We start from the raw sequence: 19,974 nt of genomic DNA on the forward strand, positions 1-19,974 counted from the left end.
TAATTGGTTCTTTCTGTAACTGATTGAGCCATGTTTCTTTGTCTCTGAGTTGTTTAGAAGTTCATGAGTCCAAAAGTTCATTTTCCTCTGAGTTAAGTTTAAAAGTTAAATTTCTCTATAAATCATTTTAATTGAGAGAAAACTTTTCTTTATACAGCCTTGCATACCCATATACAATTATGGGAGATTTGTTATCCTGCTAACAAGCCTTATAGAATGAAGGTGGGTGCCAAGAAATCTGTTATCTCTGTTCAACAAACTAGCAGATACACTCTATCAATCAGCCTTTCCTGACAGCAGGATGGAAAGAGGACTTGTTGCTAGCCCCAAATATCCAGACTTTGTAAACAATTATTTTGTTTTCCATCTGTGGTAACTTCCTGTTCTTTATTCTCTAGTATTTCCCAAAACTGTATGAAGGCTAGTAAGCCCTACCTTGTGGGCTTTTTGGCTGATTGGGGCCAAGAGAACAATCTGGTAGCCTTGCCAATAAACTAAATGTGCTTGGAACTTTTGCCTCAGTTTACCTTACTTTCAATCATGACAAATGGAATCGTCTTAATGCTGCCCCTAGGATTTTGACCTTTGGCTAGAAGAATATTAGGTTTCATCTTGTGTTTTACATTGGGAAGAAAGGTAAAGAAAGGAGTTGAACATGGATTCTGTTTTTCCAAGTGAGAACTAAAAGCCCAAGAAAAATCCCTGGTGAGTAAAGCAAAGGTGAGAAGACAAACTAAAGGAGAAAAAACTGAGATAGCTTGAGGATAGTTTGCATCTTGGTTAAAAAACCTTTAATTTTGTGTATTTCTGGTGATGGGTTCATTCTGTGGTTATGACATAATTATAGCTTTATGTTTCTGTGGTGGCTCATCTTTTTATAAACACTTTAAAAAATCCTTACCAAATATAATAAAGGAGGTAACTTCCTCTGCACTCAGACTTCCCCCTCCACCTTCAAGCTAAGTTTTGCCCCATGTTTTGACAAACGCTTTGATCATGATAGAATCCAATTCCTTTGTATGGAACTGTTAAGTTATCTCCTATGTGTATTGTACTACTTCTGGGCAGAGATAGAATCCAGTACCCATAAAGCATATTAACTTGACTATTCTAACTTCATTGTCCAAAGTCCAAGGCATCCTTGTCTCCATAGACTGTCTTTTTACTTTTTTTGTATCCCCAATACTTAGCACAGTGCCTGGCATGTAATAGGCACTTAATAAATGTTTATTTGCTATCACTTTGTTGGGAGGGGGAAATGAGAGAAATGGTGGAAGTAAGAGTAGAAACAATGGTGTTTCTGCTGTCCAAAATTTATAATTCCTTGGTAATTTTCATCATCAGTATAATCTAATGGGATTAGCTATGTTTCAAAGGACCTTGCCTTATTCATCATGTGCTGCAAGAACAATATTAAAATGTAATCAGATAAAATTTAACAAAATAAATAAAAATACAGTAGAATATGGATAATATTAATATGTGGTTTTCTAAATTCATACACTCTCCCCCAGGTATCCTTATGTATAGTTTAATGGCCCCCATTTCTATTTCAGCTTGATGCTACTGCTAAGGTTGAATGATGCACAATCAAATTGATGCATATCTTCCCCTGGATATGGTAATTTACTTGATTTTTAGATAGACACACCTATTTTTAATTAATTTATTTATTTTAAGTTTTCAACATTCACTTCCATAAACTTTTGAGTTTTAAATTTTCTCTCCTCTCTACTCTCCTTCCTTCCCAAGATGGCATGCAGTCTGATATAGGCTCTACATACACATTCCTATTAAACATATTTTCATATTAGTCATGTTGTAAAGAAGAATTAGAACCAATAGGCGGAACCACAAGAAAGAAGAAACAAAACGAAACAGAAGAAAAAAAGAGCAAATCGTATGTTTCACTTTGCATTCAGACTCCATGGACATGCATAGCATTTTCCATTGTGAGACTTTTGGAGATGTCTTAGATCCTTGCGTTGCTGAGAAGAGCTAAATATATCAACGTTAGTCATTGAATAGTGTGGCTCTTATTGTGTACAACGTTCTCCTGGTTCCGTTCCCTTCACTCAGCATCAGTCCATACAAGTCTTTCCAGGTTTTTATGAAGGCCACCCACTCATTATTTCTTATAGCACAATAGTATTCCATCACAATCGTATACCACAACTTGTTCAGCCATTCCCCAACTGATGGGCACCCCCTCAATTTGCAACTCTTTGCCACCACAGAAAGAGCTGCTATAAATATTTTTGTACATATGGGTCCTTTTCCTATTTTTATGATCTCTTTGGGATACAACCCTAGAAGGACACACACCTAATTTTAAAGGAATTTAAATATGTTATGATCAGGAGAGTATACAAGGAAATCAAACAGGCTGGCATTTCCAGGTCTGTCCAAATGGCTTTAAAACAACAACAAAAACTCTGCAATGTATTCAGATAGTATTCTTTTCACAAGAGGGCTTGACTTTAAAGCTAGTGTTTTATGTGTGTGTGTGTGTATATGTGTGTGTGTGTGTTTTAAATCATTTGTGAGTATCTTATTTGTAGTCTTTCAAACTTGACAATGTTTCTTTATGGAATCTCAAAACTGTAAAAAGCTTTCCTCATGAATAACAGTGTTATACTTATTATTCCTCAGCTCTCTTCATTTACAAATGGCATCTTAGTGAAGTTCACCTACATCCCTTAAGTTTAGCAAATTGGAAAGATTTTCCGTGTTATCTCATAACAAAGATAACAGTAATTAGGAACCTCTATTTATTTAAGATGTCATTTTTCAATTGCTCCAAAGCCTAATTTTGTACTTTCAAATATCCCAGTCTTTGATGCTAGGAGAAAACATGTTAGTGTTTTTAAATATCTACACTTTGACAGATCCCATATGACTGCTGATAACAGTTTTTGAAAAATTTGAAATATAATGTGTAATCAGCAAAACACATTTCAGTAAAGTTTGTTTGAGCATCCCTTGTTTTCTTATGCATTTTGACCTCTAGTTACTTTAGAAAAGCATAATGCATCTTTGAATGCTGTTCAGTAAATTTGAATAGGCATTTATTCTCAGGTGCTCTGTCTTCTCTGGCATGTAAAATTACAGGGTTCTTATATAATATAAAAAAAGTAGAAAGCTGTGGGAGTTTTACAATTTTGTTATGTCAAATAGGGAATACATTAAAACTTACTGTTTTTAAAGTTAAAAATACATTTGCTGTGGGAAATCGCTAACATAATCATGTCAAAAGCAATGAAAAAAAGCCCTCTCTGAAGTACGATTACCTAAAATTTTTTTTCGTCCAATTTGTAAAACAGGAATGTATGTAAAAACATTGCTCCCTTCTTCCTAAAAGGTAGCTTTTGTTTGTTCATGTAGACTCTTGGTAAAACTGCATTGTTCTAGGTGGCTAAATATTTTAAAATAGGCACATAGAATTTGCATGATTCAGTTCAGTTCTTTGTTTTGTTTGTTTTTTGGTGAGGCAGTTGGGGTTAAGTGACTTGCCCAGAGTCATGTAGTTAGTAAGTGTTATATGTCTGAGGCCAGATTTGAACTCAGGTCCTCCTGACTCCAGGGCTGGTGCTCTATCCACTATGCCACCTAACTTCCCCTAAATTCAGGATTTTTAAAGAATTTAACATGATACTAAATATCTAAGCAAAATGGTATAATACAAAGCGTGCCATTGACAGGTTGAATTTTTTTTTAAATGCTGTTACCTCTGTGACCTGGAACCTTAACCTATCTGGGCCCCATAGGAGGATAGATTACATGATTTCTCTTTTCTCTTCCATTACTAAATCTGTAGTTGTTTTGGTTTGGTTTGGTAGTACTTATAATTTTGAATAAATTTTTTCATTCTTCATCCTTATATATAATCATATATAACCTTCAGGCCCAGACTGGGTCTACATGCATTGGTATCTGATGTCATCTTCTGATCTAGGTATGGATAAAATAAAGTATATTTATTCTTTAAAGACTAGGGATAGATTTCTGCATCATCATGTGACTAACGTGATGTAAGTTTAGATATTTTCTCCTATCCTTATGACCTACATTTTTCTGAAAGAGCAGTTATGTACAAGAAATAAGGTGATTTCATCTCTTTATATGATACCAAGAACCCTAATAAAGTTAAGAATTCAGTAAAATAACAGGAGAGGAAGGCAATCCTTAACACTCTTACTTAGCACCCTCTTCCGTACTACTGGGCTTCAGAAGCAGGCAAGCATGCACACAGATTTGCAATAGAATTGGATTCTACCGCATATATATGCAGTGGAAGAAAATTAAAGAAAGAGGTGAAGGAGAAGGAAGAGCTGAAGGAGGAGAAAGAAGGAGAAGGAAGAAAAGGAGGAGGAGAAAAAGAAAAGAAGAAGGAGGAGGAGGAGAAGCAGAAGAAACAGAAGAAGAAGAAGCAGAAGAACATGAACAAGAAGTATGGCAGTGTGCTGCAGTAGACCTCAGATCAAGAACAGAGACACAAAAACCAGTAACATTCAAAGAAAATAAAATGATCTCTGTACTAGCAGAATATATTGATCTGGAAGGCAGGATATATAGAAATACTTTTGGAATTATAAATCTCCTGGAAGAACATGACAAGCAAAAAAAAAAAAGGTAACATAACAATCTAAAAAGTAATACAAGAAACCTGCCCAGGACTTGTGGACATAGAAAATTGAATCCCAATTGAAAGCATCCACAGATTACTTCCTAGAAAACAACAATGGAAACCCCATGCTGGAAACTCACAAACACATAGTGGTTACATTTACAATTCTAAATTCAAGGAAAGGAAATTTAAATAACAAGTCTATTCTGTACTCACCATAAACCACAGGGGATTCTGGTAAAATTCTTTTCTAAGAGCAAAGGGGCTGAGGGTGACCCGAGATGACTTACTCTACAAATCTATGCATTAATTTAAAAAAAAAAAAAAAAGAACCTTCCATTGAAAAGAGGCATTGAAATCATTCTTAGTAAGAAAACCAGACATGATAAATTATTTGCTTTGTATTTATTTGTCTTTGTATTTATGCCTCAGTTAATTTTGTCCCAAACTACTCAAATTCCAAATGAAAACTATTTCTTCATATGCATATTTTAGCATTTTTAATTAAACGTATGATTGCTTTATTTTTAAAGTTATTCCTTTAGAGCACTGGCTCTGTAGTCAGGAAGACCTGAATTCAGATGCAACCTCAGACACTTGACACTTAAAATGTGGCTCTGTGCAGGTCTGTTAACTCCAGTTGCCTTGCAATACACACAGACACACACACAGAGACATATATATGTATGTATGTATGTATGTGCATGTATATATGCATGTATATGTATTATATATATTCATTTTAGGTGTCACAGTGTTCAGCTATGACAAAAGAAACATTTTAAATCCTTTACTGGTTGAAATAATGTCTTTTTTTCACCTACACAAAAGTACGTTTTCAGCTCTAAACTGCCTCGTGTGAAAGGCACAATACTTTAAAAGGATTTACTTTAAGAAAAAAAAACTGCATGGAGGCAGATTTCCATTCAATATAAAGAAGAGTTTGCTATCAATTAGAATGGTTCAAAATATGCAATGAGTTCTTGTGCAGTGTAGTGAGTTGTCATTCACCAGGAGTACCTTAGCAAAGACTGAGTAACTATCAGATAGGTATTTCATAGAAGGTCTTTTCATGTTACAGTTAAGAGATTGTGTTCCAAGATTTCTCCTAATGGTAGATTCTACCTTATAGGAAATAACAGATTCAAAGTTATTTGAACTCATTAAAGAAAATCAACATTTTAAAACAAAGTGTTAATATTATTATCAAAATAATATAAAGGACACATATAGAGCACATTAACACCACCCCCTCCTTGATAATGTATAAATTTCTGAAATTCCTGTTAGAGCTTCCCTAAGACTTTTCTTAGTGATAGCGGGGGTTCTTTTAATTGCTTTCATACTGAACAAACTGGATTTCCTATAGGCTAGCTTTTCAACACAGAATTATTGCTTTTCCCTGAGATACGGATATCCCTATCACCCTGCATAGGTGTTAGGGAAAGATGTGGGAAATTTGAGGTTCCAAACTCCTGATTTTTGGAGGAGTTGTTTTCTAAGTGTTGACAATAAATGTGACAGTAAGAGTTACGACATCTTTATAGAGTTCGTCCAATTAGTAAGGGCAGCAGATCTGTGCTGCATGTTTAGCTAAAATGCTTTCCAGGCATTTTCTTCAAGCAAATGACAGATGTTTCTCATTTACAATGAAGAAATTATGCAAAAAAAAAAAGAATTAGCAAGTAATAGAGGATTTCAAAATATATCTTGCAAATGTATTGCTGAGCAGTCATTCCAGAAATGAAAAGGACAGACTTTTTTTCTTTATTTTATTCAGAACTTAACAAAAACCAAATGAAACGAGCATTTCCACATACAAAATAAAACAATAAAAGAGGATTGTAAATGAAAATGTTAGCCTCTATTATATATAACTTTTCTTTCTAAAATATAATGCATTGAATATATAACTTTTAAACTTTTAACTTGTCTGTGTTTTCCCATTGCGTTTCTTTTGCTTTCTTTTTTTGTTCCTGTGTATTTAAAAATCTACTTCAGTGATCTTCTTTTCTTTCTATTCTTTTCATTTTATAACTTTAAACTATCTCCCTTTTCATTCTTCCAGTTGAAAAAATAAGAAGAACAATTGTAACACTTATGCAGAGCCATGTATAGCAAAGAACTGGAAGGAGAGTCTACCCCTCCATGTTCAACCTTATCTACAATTTTGATATTTCAAAATCTCATATCAAATTTCAACTTAGTTATCATGGCTTATATATTCTCTATATTAGCAAATATAGAGAAACCCACTCCAACTAATTGTCAGAACTGCATCCTAGATCCCACAGGTGTAAAAATCTGCTATTTGTGAGTCCCCAAAAGGACTTGATGACAGTTACGAATTTAGGTATTGTGAGGGAGTAGAGGCTTGGGGAAATGTCACAAGAATGGATTCAGAATTTATGAGGGCTCTTTCAGCCGGCCAAGATGCCAAAGGGGAAGAAGGTGGCTCCGGCTCCTGCTGTAGTAAAGAAGCAGGAGGCCAAGAAAGTGGTCAATCCTTTGTTTGAGAAGCAGCCGAAAAACTTTGGCATTGGTCAGGACATCCAGCCCCAAAGGGACCTTACTCGATTTGTCAGATGGCCTCAGTACATCAGACTGCAGTGTGAAAGGTCTATCCTTTATAAGCGTTTGAAAGTGCTGCCAGCAATTAACCAGTTCACCCAGGCTTTGGATCGTCAGACAGCTACTCAACTGCTTAAACTGGCTCACAAGTACAGACCTGAGACAAAGCAAGATAAGAAGCAAAGGCTGCTGGCTTGGGCTGAACAAAAAGCTGCTGGCAAAGGAAATGTCCCCACTAAGAGACCACCTGTCCTCAGAGCAGGTGTTAACACTGTTACTACCCTAGTAGAAAACAAGAAAGCACAGTTGGTAGTGATTGCACATGATGTGGACCCTATTGAGCTAGCGGTCTTCCTACCTGCCTTGTGCCGAAAAATGGGGGTTCCTTACTGTGTTATCAAGGGTGAAGCCAGACTGGATTGCTTAGTTCACAGAAAGACATGCACAAGCATTGCCTTCACACAGGTTAACCCTGAAGATAAGGGAGCCCTGGCTAAACTGGTAGAAGCCATCAAAACCAATTACAACAATGAATATGATGAGATCTGTCGTCACTGGGGTGGCAATGTTCTGGGTCCAAAATCAGTGGCTCGTATTGCCAAGCTAGAAAAGGCAAAAGCTAAAGAACTTGCAACCAAATTGGGTTAAATGTATATTTGATTTTTCCCTACGTAAAAATAAAAATTTAAACAAAATGAAAAAAAAAAGAATTTATGAGGGAAGATGGCAGAGTAGGACAGCATTCAGAATTGCAAAACATGAGGTAAAAATATACATTAAGAAACACTCATGAAGCCATTCTCTTAGAAAAACTGGTCATAAAGGTCCTACAGATTGCATTTAATATAAACATTTCATTAAAAACAAATTGATACCTCCTTTTCAAGTGCAAGTCACAGTTGTATTTTCAAGTTTATCTTCCCTATATCTATAAAAATAATGTAAAAAACTGAAATTCTGTGTTTCCTTTGTGATTAAAACTTTGATAAGATAGCTGAGGGTTTCCTTTTGTCCTAAAGAATGAAATAATGCCAAAGAATGCCAACATTCTTAAATTTTAGAGCAGAGATTCATTATCAGGGGAAAACTGATCATAAGCTTTTTGTTTTTTAAAATAAGCATTTTGATAACATTTGTGCAGATGCTTATCACGTCACACTTAACCTATTACCATTGCTGGCTGGTTGGTCTCCCTGCCTCAAGGCTCTTCCCACTTCAATCTGTCCTTCATTTGGCTGTCAAATTTATCTTTCTAACGCTCAGGTTTGACCCACCAGACTCTATTCATTGAACTCCAGTGGCTCCCTTGTATCTCCAGGGTCAAGTATAAAATCCCCTTTTTGGCATCATAAACTGCCCCTTCAGACTTTCCTGATGTTCCTATGTGACTCCCTTCCGCGTGCCCTGTGTAATACTGGTCTTCTTGCTGTTCGTCATACTTGACTCTGGGTATTTTCTCTAGCTTAGAATTCCCTTCCCTCCTTATTTCTGCTTCCTAGTTTCCCTAGCTTCCTTCAAGTCCCAGCTAAAAGCCTACCTTTTGCAAGAAGCCTTTCTCACTTACCTTAATCCTGGTACCTTCCTGCTGTCGATTATCTCAAATTTATCTTGTACACTATCACTGTCATGGCTAGCATTTATTTATATGGCACTTTAAGGTTTGCCAGACACTTTATATATGTTGTTTTGTTTGATCCTTTCAAACACCCTGAGAGGGGAGGCACTATTTTTATATCCATTTTACAAATAAGAAATTGGAAGCTGAGAGAGTTTATGTGACTTGCCTGAGGTCACACAGCTAATAAGTGTCTGAGGTAGGATTCAAACTCAGTTCACCCTCCTTCCAAGTTCAGCACTTTATCCATTATGCCATCTAGCTGCCTAAACTATGTAGTTGTTTTAATGTCTTCCACATTAGGCTGTGATCTCCTTGAGAACAGGGACCATCTTTTGCCTTTCTTTGTATCCCAACTGCTTAGCACAATGCCTGGCACATCATGAGGACTTAATAAAAGCTTGTTTGTCTAGACTTTACTGCCATAATTCTATAAAGAGCAGTTTGCACTGATTTCCTCCACTTCCTCACCACTTACTTTTTTTTTTTTTTTGCAATTGGGGTTAAGTGACTTGCCCAGGGTCACACAGCTAGTAAGGATCCAGTGTTTGGTCTGAGATTGGATTGGAACTCAGGGCCAGTGCTCTGTTTACTGCGCCACCTAGCTGTCCCATCAACACTTATTCTTTAGTTCAATGAAAACTGGTTAACTTCTCCATTTTCCTCAGAGACTGCTCGCCACAAACTTCACTAATGACCTAATTGCAAAATCCAGTGGCTTCTTTGTTCAGTCTCTGCCCTTTGACGACATTTAAAATTATTTATCATCCCCTTCTTCATGAGAGTCCCTCATGTTTTGGAATCTGTGATGCTATTTTCTCCAGGTTTTCCTAGCTTTCTGACAGTTTTTTTTCTCATTCTTCTTTCAAGTTCTTTCTCTTAATACAATGAGAGTGAAATTCTTCCAAGGGTTTGTAGCCCTTGGCCCTTAGCCCTCTGAAGTTACTCTGTTGGAAATCAAAATCTTGTGCAAATGCTGAGAACTTTGTCTCTAGTTCATCTTGCCTGAGATTACTAGACTTCAGCTTTCTTCTGGATACCTCCATGCAGACCCTCTACCAACATTTCAAATTTAACATGTCTAAAAATAATCCATCTTCAAATAAAACCAGCCCTGCCACCTAACTTCCCTGTATCCATTGATAGCACCATCATCTTCCTGTTCCCTTGAGCTTAAGACTTTTGCACCATCTTTGACTCTTCCCCCATCTCCGTCTCCATCCAGTTCTGTTATCAAGGCCTCTAAGCTCTACCTGCACAATACTTTTAACATCTGTTTTGCCACCATCCTAATATAAGGCCTTTGTTACCTCTGAGGTGTAATATAGTAATAACCTGCTAATCAGTCAGTCTCTTTTCCTGTCTTTCTCTTTTCCACCTTATCCTTTATACAGCTGCCAGAGTTTTCTGCCTCTGTGTAAGTCTGATCACACTGTGATTAAAGATCTTTACTAGGTCTGTCTTGCTTCTTCTTGTTGTTCTTTAGTTGTGTCTGACTCTTTGTGACCCCTTTTGGCATTTTCTTGGCAAAGATGCTAGAGAGGTTTGCCCTTTCCTTCTCCAGATCATTTGAAAAATGAGAAAACTGAGGCAAATAGGATTATGTGACTTGCCCAGGGTCACATAACTATTGTCTGAGGCTAGATTTGAACTCGGGTCTTTCTGACTCCAGGCCCAGCACTCTTTCCACTTTGCCACCTAGCTACCTCCCTCCATCATTTACAATTGCTTAAAAAATAAATTTCTCAGGGTATTCAAGATGCTGTACAGTGTGGCTCCTACTTACCTTTCAAAGCTTATTTTTCCTAATTTCACGTTCCTGCTAAATTGATGACTTGCTGTTTTTCAATGTTATATGACTTTCTCCCCTTTCTATACATTTGTACACACTGTCCCTCCACCCGCAAATCCCCTTCACAGACTTGAGTCTTCTACCTATTGAAATTCATCTCTTCTTTCAAGTACTTTCTCAGATTCTAGCTCCTCCATAAAGTCTTCCCAAACCCTTTGTTAAAAGTGATCCTTCCCTTCTGAAAATTGCTGCTACCCTTGTGTTTGATCTCTCCACTGCACCAATAACATTTTAATTATCATTATAGTTATTTGGGTACGTGGAGCTATACGGTCCCAACAATAGATGAATGCTTAGATTTTTTTTCTTATAAAACATTGCACAGAAGGGAAAGTAGGTCCATAGGATAAACTCTTTAGAAATGCCAGGTATCATTATGGCTGCCATGTGAATTATTTATGTGATCAGCTACTTTTCCAAATGTGAAAAAGATAGAGTCTTGATCCTCAAGGTACTGGCAATCCGACTGGCGAGACAAGACTCACACCCTTGAAAAGTCAACTAAATCTATAAGAGTTAGAAAACAATTTAAGAAAAGATCTACAGGCAGTTGCAACAATGGCTGTTCAATTGCTGTTAGTACGATAGTATTTTCTTCTCTCTTCTTTGATGAAAGTATGAGAAAGGACTGGACAGTTCAGGCTTCTTCAAATGATCTACAGTAGATCACAACTTTATCATCATACAGTTTACTAAAACTGTGAAAAATTGAAAAATCCCAATGTGCTTACTGTTTGTTGACTATAAAAAAGAACTGGATTTGGTAGAGCAAAATGCTCTCTTAAAGGCTCTCTTCTAACTAGTTATCTCCCTCAAGCATGTGTCAAAATCATTCATGAATTTTCTAAAGCTGTATCAATAAGAAGTAGCTTCAGCAACCTTATTGTTTTTAATATTGAGAGGCATAAAACAGAAACATGATGGAAAGAGCACTGTCTTTGAAATCAGGGGACCTGGTTTCAAATCCTGTTTCTGATACTAGGAGTGTCATCTTGAGCCTCAGTTTTCTCATATGTAAAATTAAATGGGTTGAATTAGATAGCCTCTGAGATTCTTTCTACCTTTCTATCTATGATTCTGGGATCATACTCACCAAAAGAGTTTGCCACTACCATGGGATAGAAAAAAAGGTTTGAAAATGACTGGGAAGTGATATAGCAAAGTAAGGAAAAAGTTTATCTGTTAGAGACCAGGGACCCATAGACAAAATCAAAGAGATGAAAAATATTTTGGTATTACTGTTCAGCTTTAATACCTATGGAAATATATTGTACCTTTATTGATAAAAATCTCAAATCTTTATAAGGATTGTTAATGGCTAAGACATTTTCCATAATCATTATGTTTGACTGTATTAGCTCCTCCCAAATGCCATCATTTCCTCCTTCCTTTTCTACTCATCCTTCTTTCATTGTCAATTGGATCATAGTATTTAGAGCTTGATAGAACTTAGCATTTAATCCAAATTTTTCATTTTGTGGTTATGCAGACTGATGAAGCAATTTATCCAAGGTCACATACATAGTAGGAAGTAGAGTTTGTCAGGATTTGAATTCAGGTTTCCGACTCAAGATTCAAGGCTTTTTTTTTATCATACTACTTGCATATTACTAAATCGAACTCATTTAATATTTTTTCATTTAATTTGATAGTCAATGAATATTTGTTAAGCATCTATGTGCCAGCTAGGTGGCACAGTTTATAGGGTGCTGGGCCTGGAGTCAGGAAGACTCGTTCAAATCTGGCCTCAGAAATTTACTAATTGTGTGATCCTAGGCAGTCACTTAACCCTGTTTCCCTCAGTTTCCTCATCTGTAAAATGAGCTGGAGAAAGAAATGGCAAATCACTCCAGTATCTTTGCCAGGAAAACCCCAAATGGAATCATGAAGAGTTGGACATGACTGAAAAACAATTGAACAACCAAATGTGACAGATACTGTGCTAAGTGAGGGGGATCAGCTAAGGGGGAAAGATTCTCCCCCTGCCTGAGAGGAAAAGAGAGGAGGCAGGTAGGATATGATGTTTGTGGTGTCAAAACCAAGCAGAGTAGCTGGTGGGTAATGAAGAAATGGTTGAAAAATTCCAAACCTTCTGTCCAGGGAGGCTTTAGGAAGATTATTTTTTTTTTGATCTGTCCTCCAATCAGAGGGGAGAGGCAACTGAAGATATTGAGGAAGTGAGAACCAAAAGCAAAGCAGTCTCCATTATGATGTGATCTCTGGTGATGAAGTTATCCTGGGGGAATCATAGTGCTTGGGAAGTTGACACCAGAGCAATTGAATTTATCAAACATTTATAAATGACTTGCTGTGTGCAGATCTCTCCTTTCCTAAACTCTATCTAGCCATTCTTCACCCTTAAGCTGCTGATTCTGAACTGTGAATACTCAGAGTGGCATCTCTATCAACCATACTCCTCAAATCCCATTTCTTCCCTGTGTTCTTGCTCAGTTTCCTTACTTGTCTGTTTTCTTGTCCCACTTCTGGTTACTTTGCCTTTGGCTAACTTTTGCTATGGTGATTATTTTGCTTTGGTCTTTTCTCTTATTCTGTTTTGAGTTTGCCTCTATTTGCTAAAACATTAGTCATCTTACTCCTACTCCATTCTTGTTCCCCAGGAGCTGGCTACCACTTGAGAGCTCCATAAACACAATTTTTCATGAAAAAAATTACTTGATTCTCATTATGCCAATTAAATTTTTTTAAAAAATATGTCCAACTAATTAGTTAACGCTTTTTTAAATGTCTATTGTATACTGAAAGAAGTGCTAGGCACTGTTGACATGAATTTTATATAAGACATGGTTTCTTCCCTCAAGAAACTTGAATTCTAGTTTAGAATTTGAACAAACTATGAATGAAACAAGACTGTATGCATAAGTTAGTGCTAGATTGTGTGGTAAAAGACTTCTGGGAACAGGAATGATGCTTCCTCCAGAGAAAGGAAAATCCTGGTATAGTGGAATGAACAACTTGGAGTCCCTAGAATCTGAAGACTAGTTCATTCATATGTAAAATGAAGGGGAGGGGCTACCCTCAATGATCTTTACTACCTCTTTCAGTTCTTGCATTCTCTTATTCCAAATGAGTATTTGAGGATCAGGGAAATCTTCATGGAGGATATGAGGACTGAGCTGGGCTTTGAAGGATGAGTAGTGTTTGCATAGGGAATGAGGAAACTAGAGGGCATTCCAGGCAAAAAGAACAGAGTGAGTGAAGACTAGGGAGGAGAAATGGATGTGGGATATTTGTTCCTAAAAGAGAGATTGTTGAATAGAAGGAAATAAATGGGTCTATTGGGCAAAGTGAAGTAGAATACAGAAAGGGCATGAAAAAGAGAAAGAGGAGTTCGTATTTAATTTGTAATGAGATAGGAAGACATTGAAGTATTTTGAACTAAAGAGCAGTAGGATAAAAGTGTTATTTAAGTAAGACTAATATGGCAGTGGAATGAATTTAGAATTTATTTTCAAACTATTTCAAAATTTTATGGGAAAATTTAAAAAAAATTCAGTGAGCTTAATTCACCCTTTCAAACGTGAGAGAACACAAGCAGATTTTTTTCCCCATTTCCAGGCTCTGAGTTAAAAAAAAAAAATCTTTCCACTAGATATTAAAATCCTGTAGGAAAGAACCCATATCAAATTTGCATTCTCTCTTGTTCCCCTATGCCTCAGTGCATGGTACCACATATTCATGTGTAGCTGATAAATGAGCTCATCACGATCAAATAAAGTATCTAACTGACTATATATTTAGCCAAACCCTAGAGAGACAAGAGTACAACATTTAATTGCATGTCTGAATCATTAATTTCTTAAACAAACTACATAGACATACATTGTTTTATTCAGTATTGCCAGTTGTGAATATTGACTTATCTTCTAGGTCAGTTTTCATGACCATTCTCATTTTCATTCATTTGTTATCTTAAGGTGCAAAATAGAATTTGCTGCCTAAAATGTAGTTGATGGTATAATTGGGAATTACATCAACACTCAACAATTTTCAAAGCATAACTGTTCATTTTCTCAGCATCCTGTTAGCAATATCAAGTCTTAAATGAGCCTTCTAAAAGCATTTCACCGGAAGTAATATGTGAGTTTTGAATGCAAATAGTGTCATATTGCACAGTTAAGTCAGAAAAGCAGAATAAAAAATTTGATCATCCAAGGGCATGGTGAACAATATAAGTATGACAAGGAAAGAACTTCTTGGAGAAAAATATGGAACCTTATTTAAAATAAAACTGATTAAAGATATTCATGACAAGTTGTTTGGGAGTAGTGAAAAGAAAAATATATCTTGAATTTAAATTCCTGGGTTCTAGTTCTACCCGTTGCTTCCTAGATAACTGAATGTGACCAAGTTATTTAATCTTTCTAAAATGAAATAAGAAATGTTTAAATAGGAATAATAATAATAGTAATAAGAATGATAACAATACGGCATTGCTTTGAATGTTGTCCAAATTTTCTACCTAGTAATTCTACCTGGTTTAAACCTAAATGTAGCCTATATTCCTGTTCCCTGTACTTGTCCCAGATCTCAGATTAAGATTTCCACTTGTGTAGAAGTAACCTCAAAGCTACTGTTCAAAGAGGTAGAATAGGATCATTGAGCTTAAGGCAGGAGTCAAAAAATAGCTAAGAGGGAAAGTTGAAGGAATAATGGATCTCATAGATCTCTATGTTTTGCAGCTAGATGTATGGCTATTTGAGGAATGGAAGAAGAAAGTGAGAGATGTATACTTATCTGTAATAGCTTTTTCTTCAACTGTAAAAAAAAAAGTCCATTGAAGTTTTAGGATTTGAAGCCTTTGCCTCCAAAATTATGAGACCAAAGAACTTGGATCCCAACCCAAATTGGTGGGAATGAGGTGAAAGTTGATAGTATTTTTGAAGGGAAAGACCAGAGATTTGTACTTGTTTCCAGCTCTGAGCTGTGTGCCAACCCTGTGGTAGAGTTGGTGGGGTGATGGTGGAAGGGATGCAGGTGGAAAGGAAGTGTAGCAGGAATAGGCAAAGGGAAAAGGTGAGAAAATGCCATCCATTGACTACTCTCCCGTGTGGGGCCTGTAAAAGGAAGGGATGAATTGTGGAGACATTTCTTTCCACAGAGTGAATCTTCCAAGTGCCCCCAGCTTAGCTGTAACATAGTTCTTATGCATTATCTATGTGGAATATTCTGGTGGGGGTGGCATCAGGGAATATAATGCTAATAATCAGAAAATAGGGATTTCAAAATAATTGTTAAGGAATTGTGCATCTCCTATGGAAGGATGAGCAATTAGAATGTAATGCCCTTAGTTTCATATAGCATGTCTTTAAAAATTCTATTTATCACTAACTTAATAATTATCAACAAATATGATCATGAATCAGTATGTAAAAAGGAAGAATATATGAAAACATGTTTGTGATATAGTTTTTAAAAGTGTGTATTAAATTTTATACAGTTCTAACCAAATTGTCATTAAATTCTGTCCTATATTTTTCTGTGTATTTTTAGTGTTTTATTGATGTGCTTTTCCCTTTCATCTCTAACACTACCCAGTAACACCCTATTCCCTGTAACAGAAACCCTCCCTACACAAACCACATCTGAAAACTTATGTTACATTATGCACCTCTAATCTACCAGTCCTCTGAAATCATGGCTGTTCACTACATTGATCAGGTGTTGTAGTTATCCAAAATTGATTTTCTTCGCATCATTGTAGTCATAATATGAATTTTTCTCTTGGTTTTCCTCATTTTACTCTTATCAATTCATATGTCTTCACATGTTTATTAGAAATAATTTCTTATGACACAGTAATTACATTACAGTCATATACCATAGTATATTTAGCCATTTTCCAATTGATGGGTGCCATGTCTTATTCACCTTTGTGTCACCAGAAACATCTAAGAAATTACCTTATATATTTAATAAATCTAACACTCAATAAATGCTTGCTATTTGTTTCAATCAAAATAATTAATGAGACTGTAATAGCTCATTATATTTTTCCCATATTAGAACAGGCTAAATGTCCACTCCAGAAGTTAATTTGTAGTTAATACTAACTGACAACAGTCAAGAAGAGCAGGCTAGATTTTTTCACCATATCTGTTAATGGAGATATAGCACCAACTTACCCACCATACCCTTTGCTCAGTTGGCCAAAATTCACATTCATATTTGCTAGGGATTGTTTTTACCTACTCTTCAAACAAGTCTCAAATTGAATTTGTCCTCTTAAAACTACCTTCCCCATTTTTGATAGTTGTGCTACAATTTAAATCTTTGAAGTCATCTCCAAATTTGGAGATTTCTTTTCCTTCTTCCCCCGATACCTAATAAAGTCTTATCCTGTTCATTCTTCTTTTAATCATATTTCTTAAAATATTCTTCTCAGTTCCTATTGTCACCACCTTAGTTCAAGATTCTATAATCTCCTAGGAGCTTCAGTTCAACATAATTAGAATATATAACCCCTGCCATCAGGGAGTCCAATTTTAATGAGAGAATAAGATATGGACACAAATAACTGTAATATAGAGATGGAAAGGTAGATTGGATCCATGATTATTATTGTTGTTCAGTTGTTTCAGTCATGTATGATGTTTCATGACCCCATTTGGTATTTTCTTGGCAAAGTGGTTTGCCATTTCCTTCTCCAGCTCATTTTACAGATGAAAAACTGAGGCAAACAAAGTTAAGTGACTTGCCCAGGGTCACACAGCTAGTAAGTGTCTGAGGCCAGATTTGAACTCGGGAAGATGAGTCTTTCTGACTCCAGGCCCAGCATACTATCCACTGCGCCACCTAGCTGCCTCTGCCATGATTATAGAGGGCCTGAAGTGTCAATATATCTTTTATTCTGTATATAATGGCATGCTACTGAAGGACTTGAATTTAGGGATTGACATGATAACAGCCATTTCATTAGGAAGATGACCTCAATAGTTACGTTATCATAGATTGAAGAGTGGAAAGGTGAGCAGAGTGACCAGTTAGGAAGCTATTACAATAATTGAAGTGACAAAGGCCCGATGGCCAAGGGAATAAAAAGAAGGGGACAGATATGAGAGTTATTAGAAAGATAGAATCAACAAGACTTTGCAACTAATTTTTTTTTCTTATGGAAGGTTAGAGTACTGGGCAAAGTCAAAAAAGATGAAGCCAGGGTTTACAGCCTGAGTGCCTGGAAAGATGGTGGTCCCTCATCAGAGAAAGAGAAGTTAGGAAGATTATTACAATAACTTCCTAACTAGCTTTTCTTTCTCTACCTATTTCAACGCATTGTATATAATGCTTCCAGAAACACTTGGATCATTTCACACTTAGTAAATACACAATATATCTTTTCCTCTCATTGAATCAAGTCTAAATATTTTATATGGAATTCAGGGTCAGTTGACCCTATCTTACCCATCCATTGAGATCTCCCTCTACTTTTCTGTAACAAACATTCCCTTCTTGTCTTGCTGTGCTCTTTACTACTTTTTTTATTCCCACTCCAGGCCACGTGTTCTTTTCTACCTTTTGTGTCTTTTTGCTGTTTTTTTCTTATCTGATATGTCTTTCCTTCTCCTCTCTACCAATCCAGTTTTTATTCTTTAAGATGAAACTCAACCATTCCCTTCCCTTCTCCTCCGCATCCCAAGACTTCTTGGGTCTTTCCCACAATTTGTTTTCTGTTCTGCTTTTTGTTTGTATATTCTTATCTCCTAAACTGTATTGTTGACTTCTAGAGTACTTATATTATGATTTCTATTTCTATTTTGTTTCCCTCCAGTGCTTAATAAATACTTGCTGACTTGACTCATCTCTTGGTTATGCTGAGGGATTATGTAGAGATTTTGCAGATTCCATGTAGATTTAAACTCTGAAAACTGTAAATAAGTTAAAAGTATTTATGAGCAAAGATTTTCAGTTGAAGGCAAAAAAAAATTAGACAACACACCAAGAATTAAAATTTTGTAAGCTCTACCTCTTGTTTGTCCCCAGAGGTTCTTTCTGATGCCTCATCATGGCATATGTGTGACCTAAGCTTCTCAAAGCCTGTGTCCATGGAGTATAATTTTCAGCTGTTTCTACCTTGCTAGAAAGTCTTCGAACAACAGACCTAGTCTGCTTTCTAAGGACCAACCTAGAGTAAGCATGGAGAGGCTTGTCATCAATAGATTACCTTACTGTTTTTTGTTTGTTTGTTTGTTTCTATTTTTTGCTACGCATTGGGGTTAAGTGACTTGCCCAGGGTCACATAGCCAGTAAATGTCAAGTGTCTGAGGCTAGATTTCAACTCAGGTCCTCCTGACTCCAGGGTCGGTGCTCTATCCATTGTGCCACTTAGCTGCCCCAGATGACCTTCCTGTTGCTGAGTTGTTTCAGTCATGTCCAATTCTCCCTGACCTCATGTTGGGGTTTTCTTGGGCAAAGATACTGGAGTGATTTACCATTTCATACAGATAAGGAAAGTCAGGCAAACAGGGTTAACTGACTTGCCCAGGGTCACATGGCTAGTAAGTTTCTGAGGCTAGATTTGAACTCATGAAAATGACTCTTCCTGGCTCCAGGCCTGGTGCTCTGTCCACTGAGCCACCTAGCTGCCAATAGACTGTCTACTTGATGATAAATTCCTTGGCCATGGAAACCCATAAAATCTTTTGAACAGTTTTTCCTTGTCTCTTTCTGCAGCTGAATTTTGAGTAAATTTACTGCTGTGTGAATTTTCAGCATTTTGTTACTAATGAACTCTAATGCATGCTATATATCTGAGGCACACCAAGGGTAAAATTGGAAAACAAATATATTTTGGTGGAATATGACAGCACTATGACATGGCAGTCAAGAAAGCTAGCTTGTTGTATTATACTGTAAAAGACATAATGTCCAGTATGATTGTCCCTCTGCCCTGATTATAAAACACGTGGGTATCTTTGTTAGTCTAGTGAGGTCTGTGGACCTCCTAAAAGAAGGTTTTTAAATGTATAAAATAAAATATATAGGATTACAAAAGAAAACAATTATTTTGAAATATAATTATCAAGGGGCAGCTAGGTGACACAGTGGATAGAGTACTGGCCCTGAAGTCAGGAGTACCCGAGTTCAAATCCGGCCTCAGACCAAATACTTGACACTTACTAGCTGTGTGACCCTGGGCAAGTCACTTAACCCCAACTGCCAAAAAAAAAGAAATATAATTATCAAAATATTTTGTTAATAAAAGTTCATGGACCATGGGTTAAAAATCTCTGATGTAGAGTATTATGATCAGTTCTTGGCATCATATTTTTAAAAAGACATGAACTGTCTGGG

The 19,974-nt window shown here is 36.4% G+C and overlaps 1 protein-coding gene and 1 pseudogene across 2 annotated transcripts in view; both read left to right on the plus strand.

Annotated features, from left to right (window-relative positions):
* PRKD1 (protein kinase D1) overlaps positions 1–19,974 on the plus strand; it is a 413,900-nt gene that overhangs the window by 249,938 nt on the left and 143,988 nt on the right. The window lies entirely within an intron of this gene.
* Positions 7,046–7,902, plus strand: LOC110220283 (large ribosomal subunit protein eL8 pseudogene; annotated as a pseudogene).

Source organism: Phascolarctos cinereus, unplaced genomic scaffold (assembly GCF_003287225.1).
Source record: "Phascolarctos cinereus isolate Bilbo 61053 unplaced genomic scaffold, phaCin_HiC Scaffold_3;HRSCAF=262, whole genome shotgun sequence".
Classification (NCBI taxonomy): Eukaryota; Metazoa; Chordata; class Mammalia; order Diprotodontia; family Phascolarctidae; genus Phascolarctos; species Phascolarctos cinereus.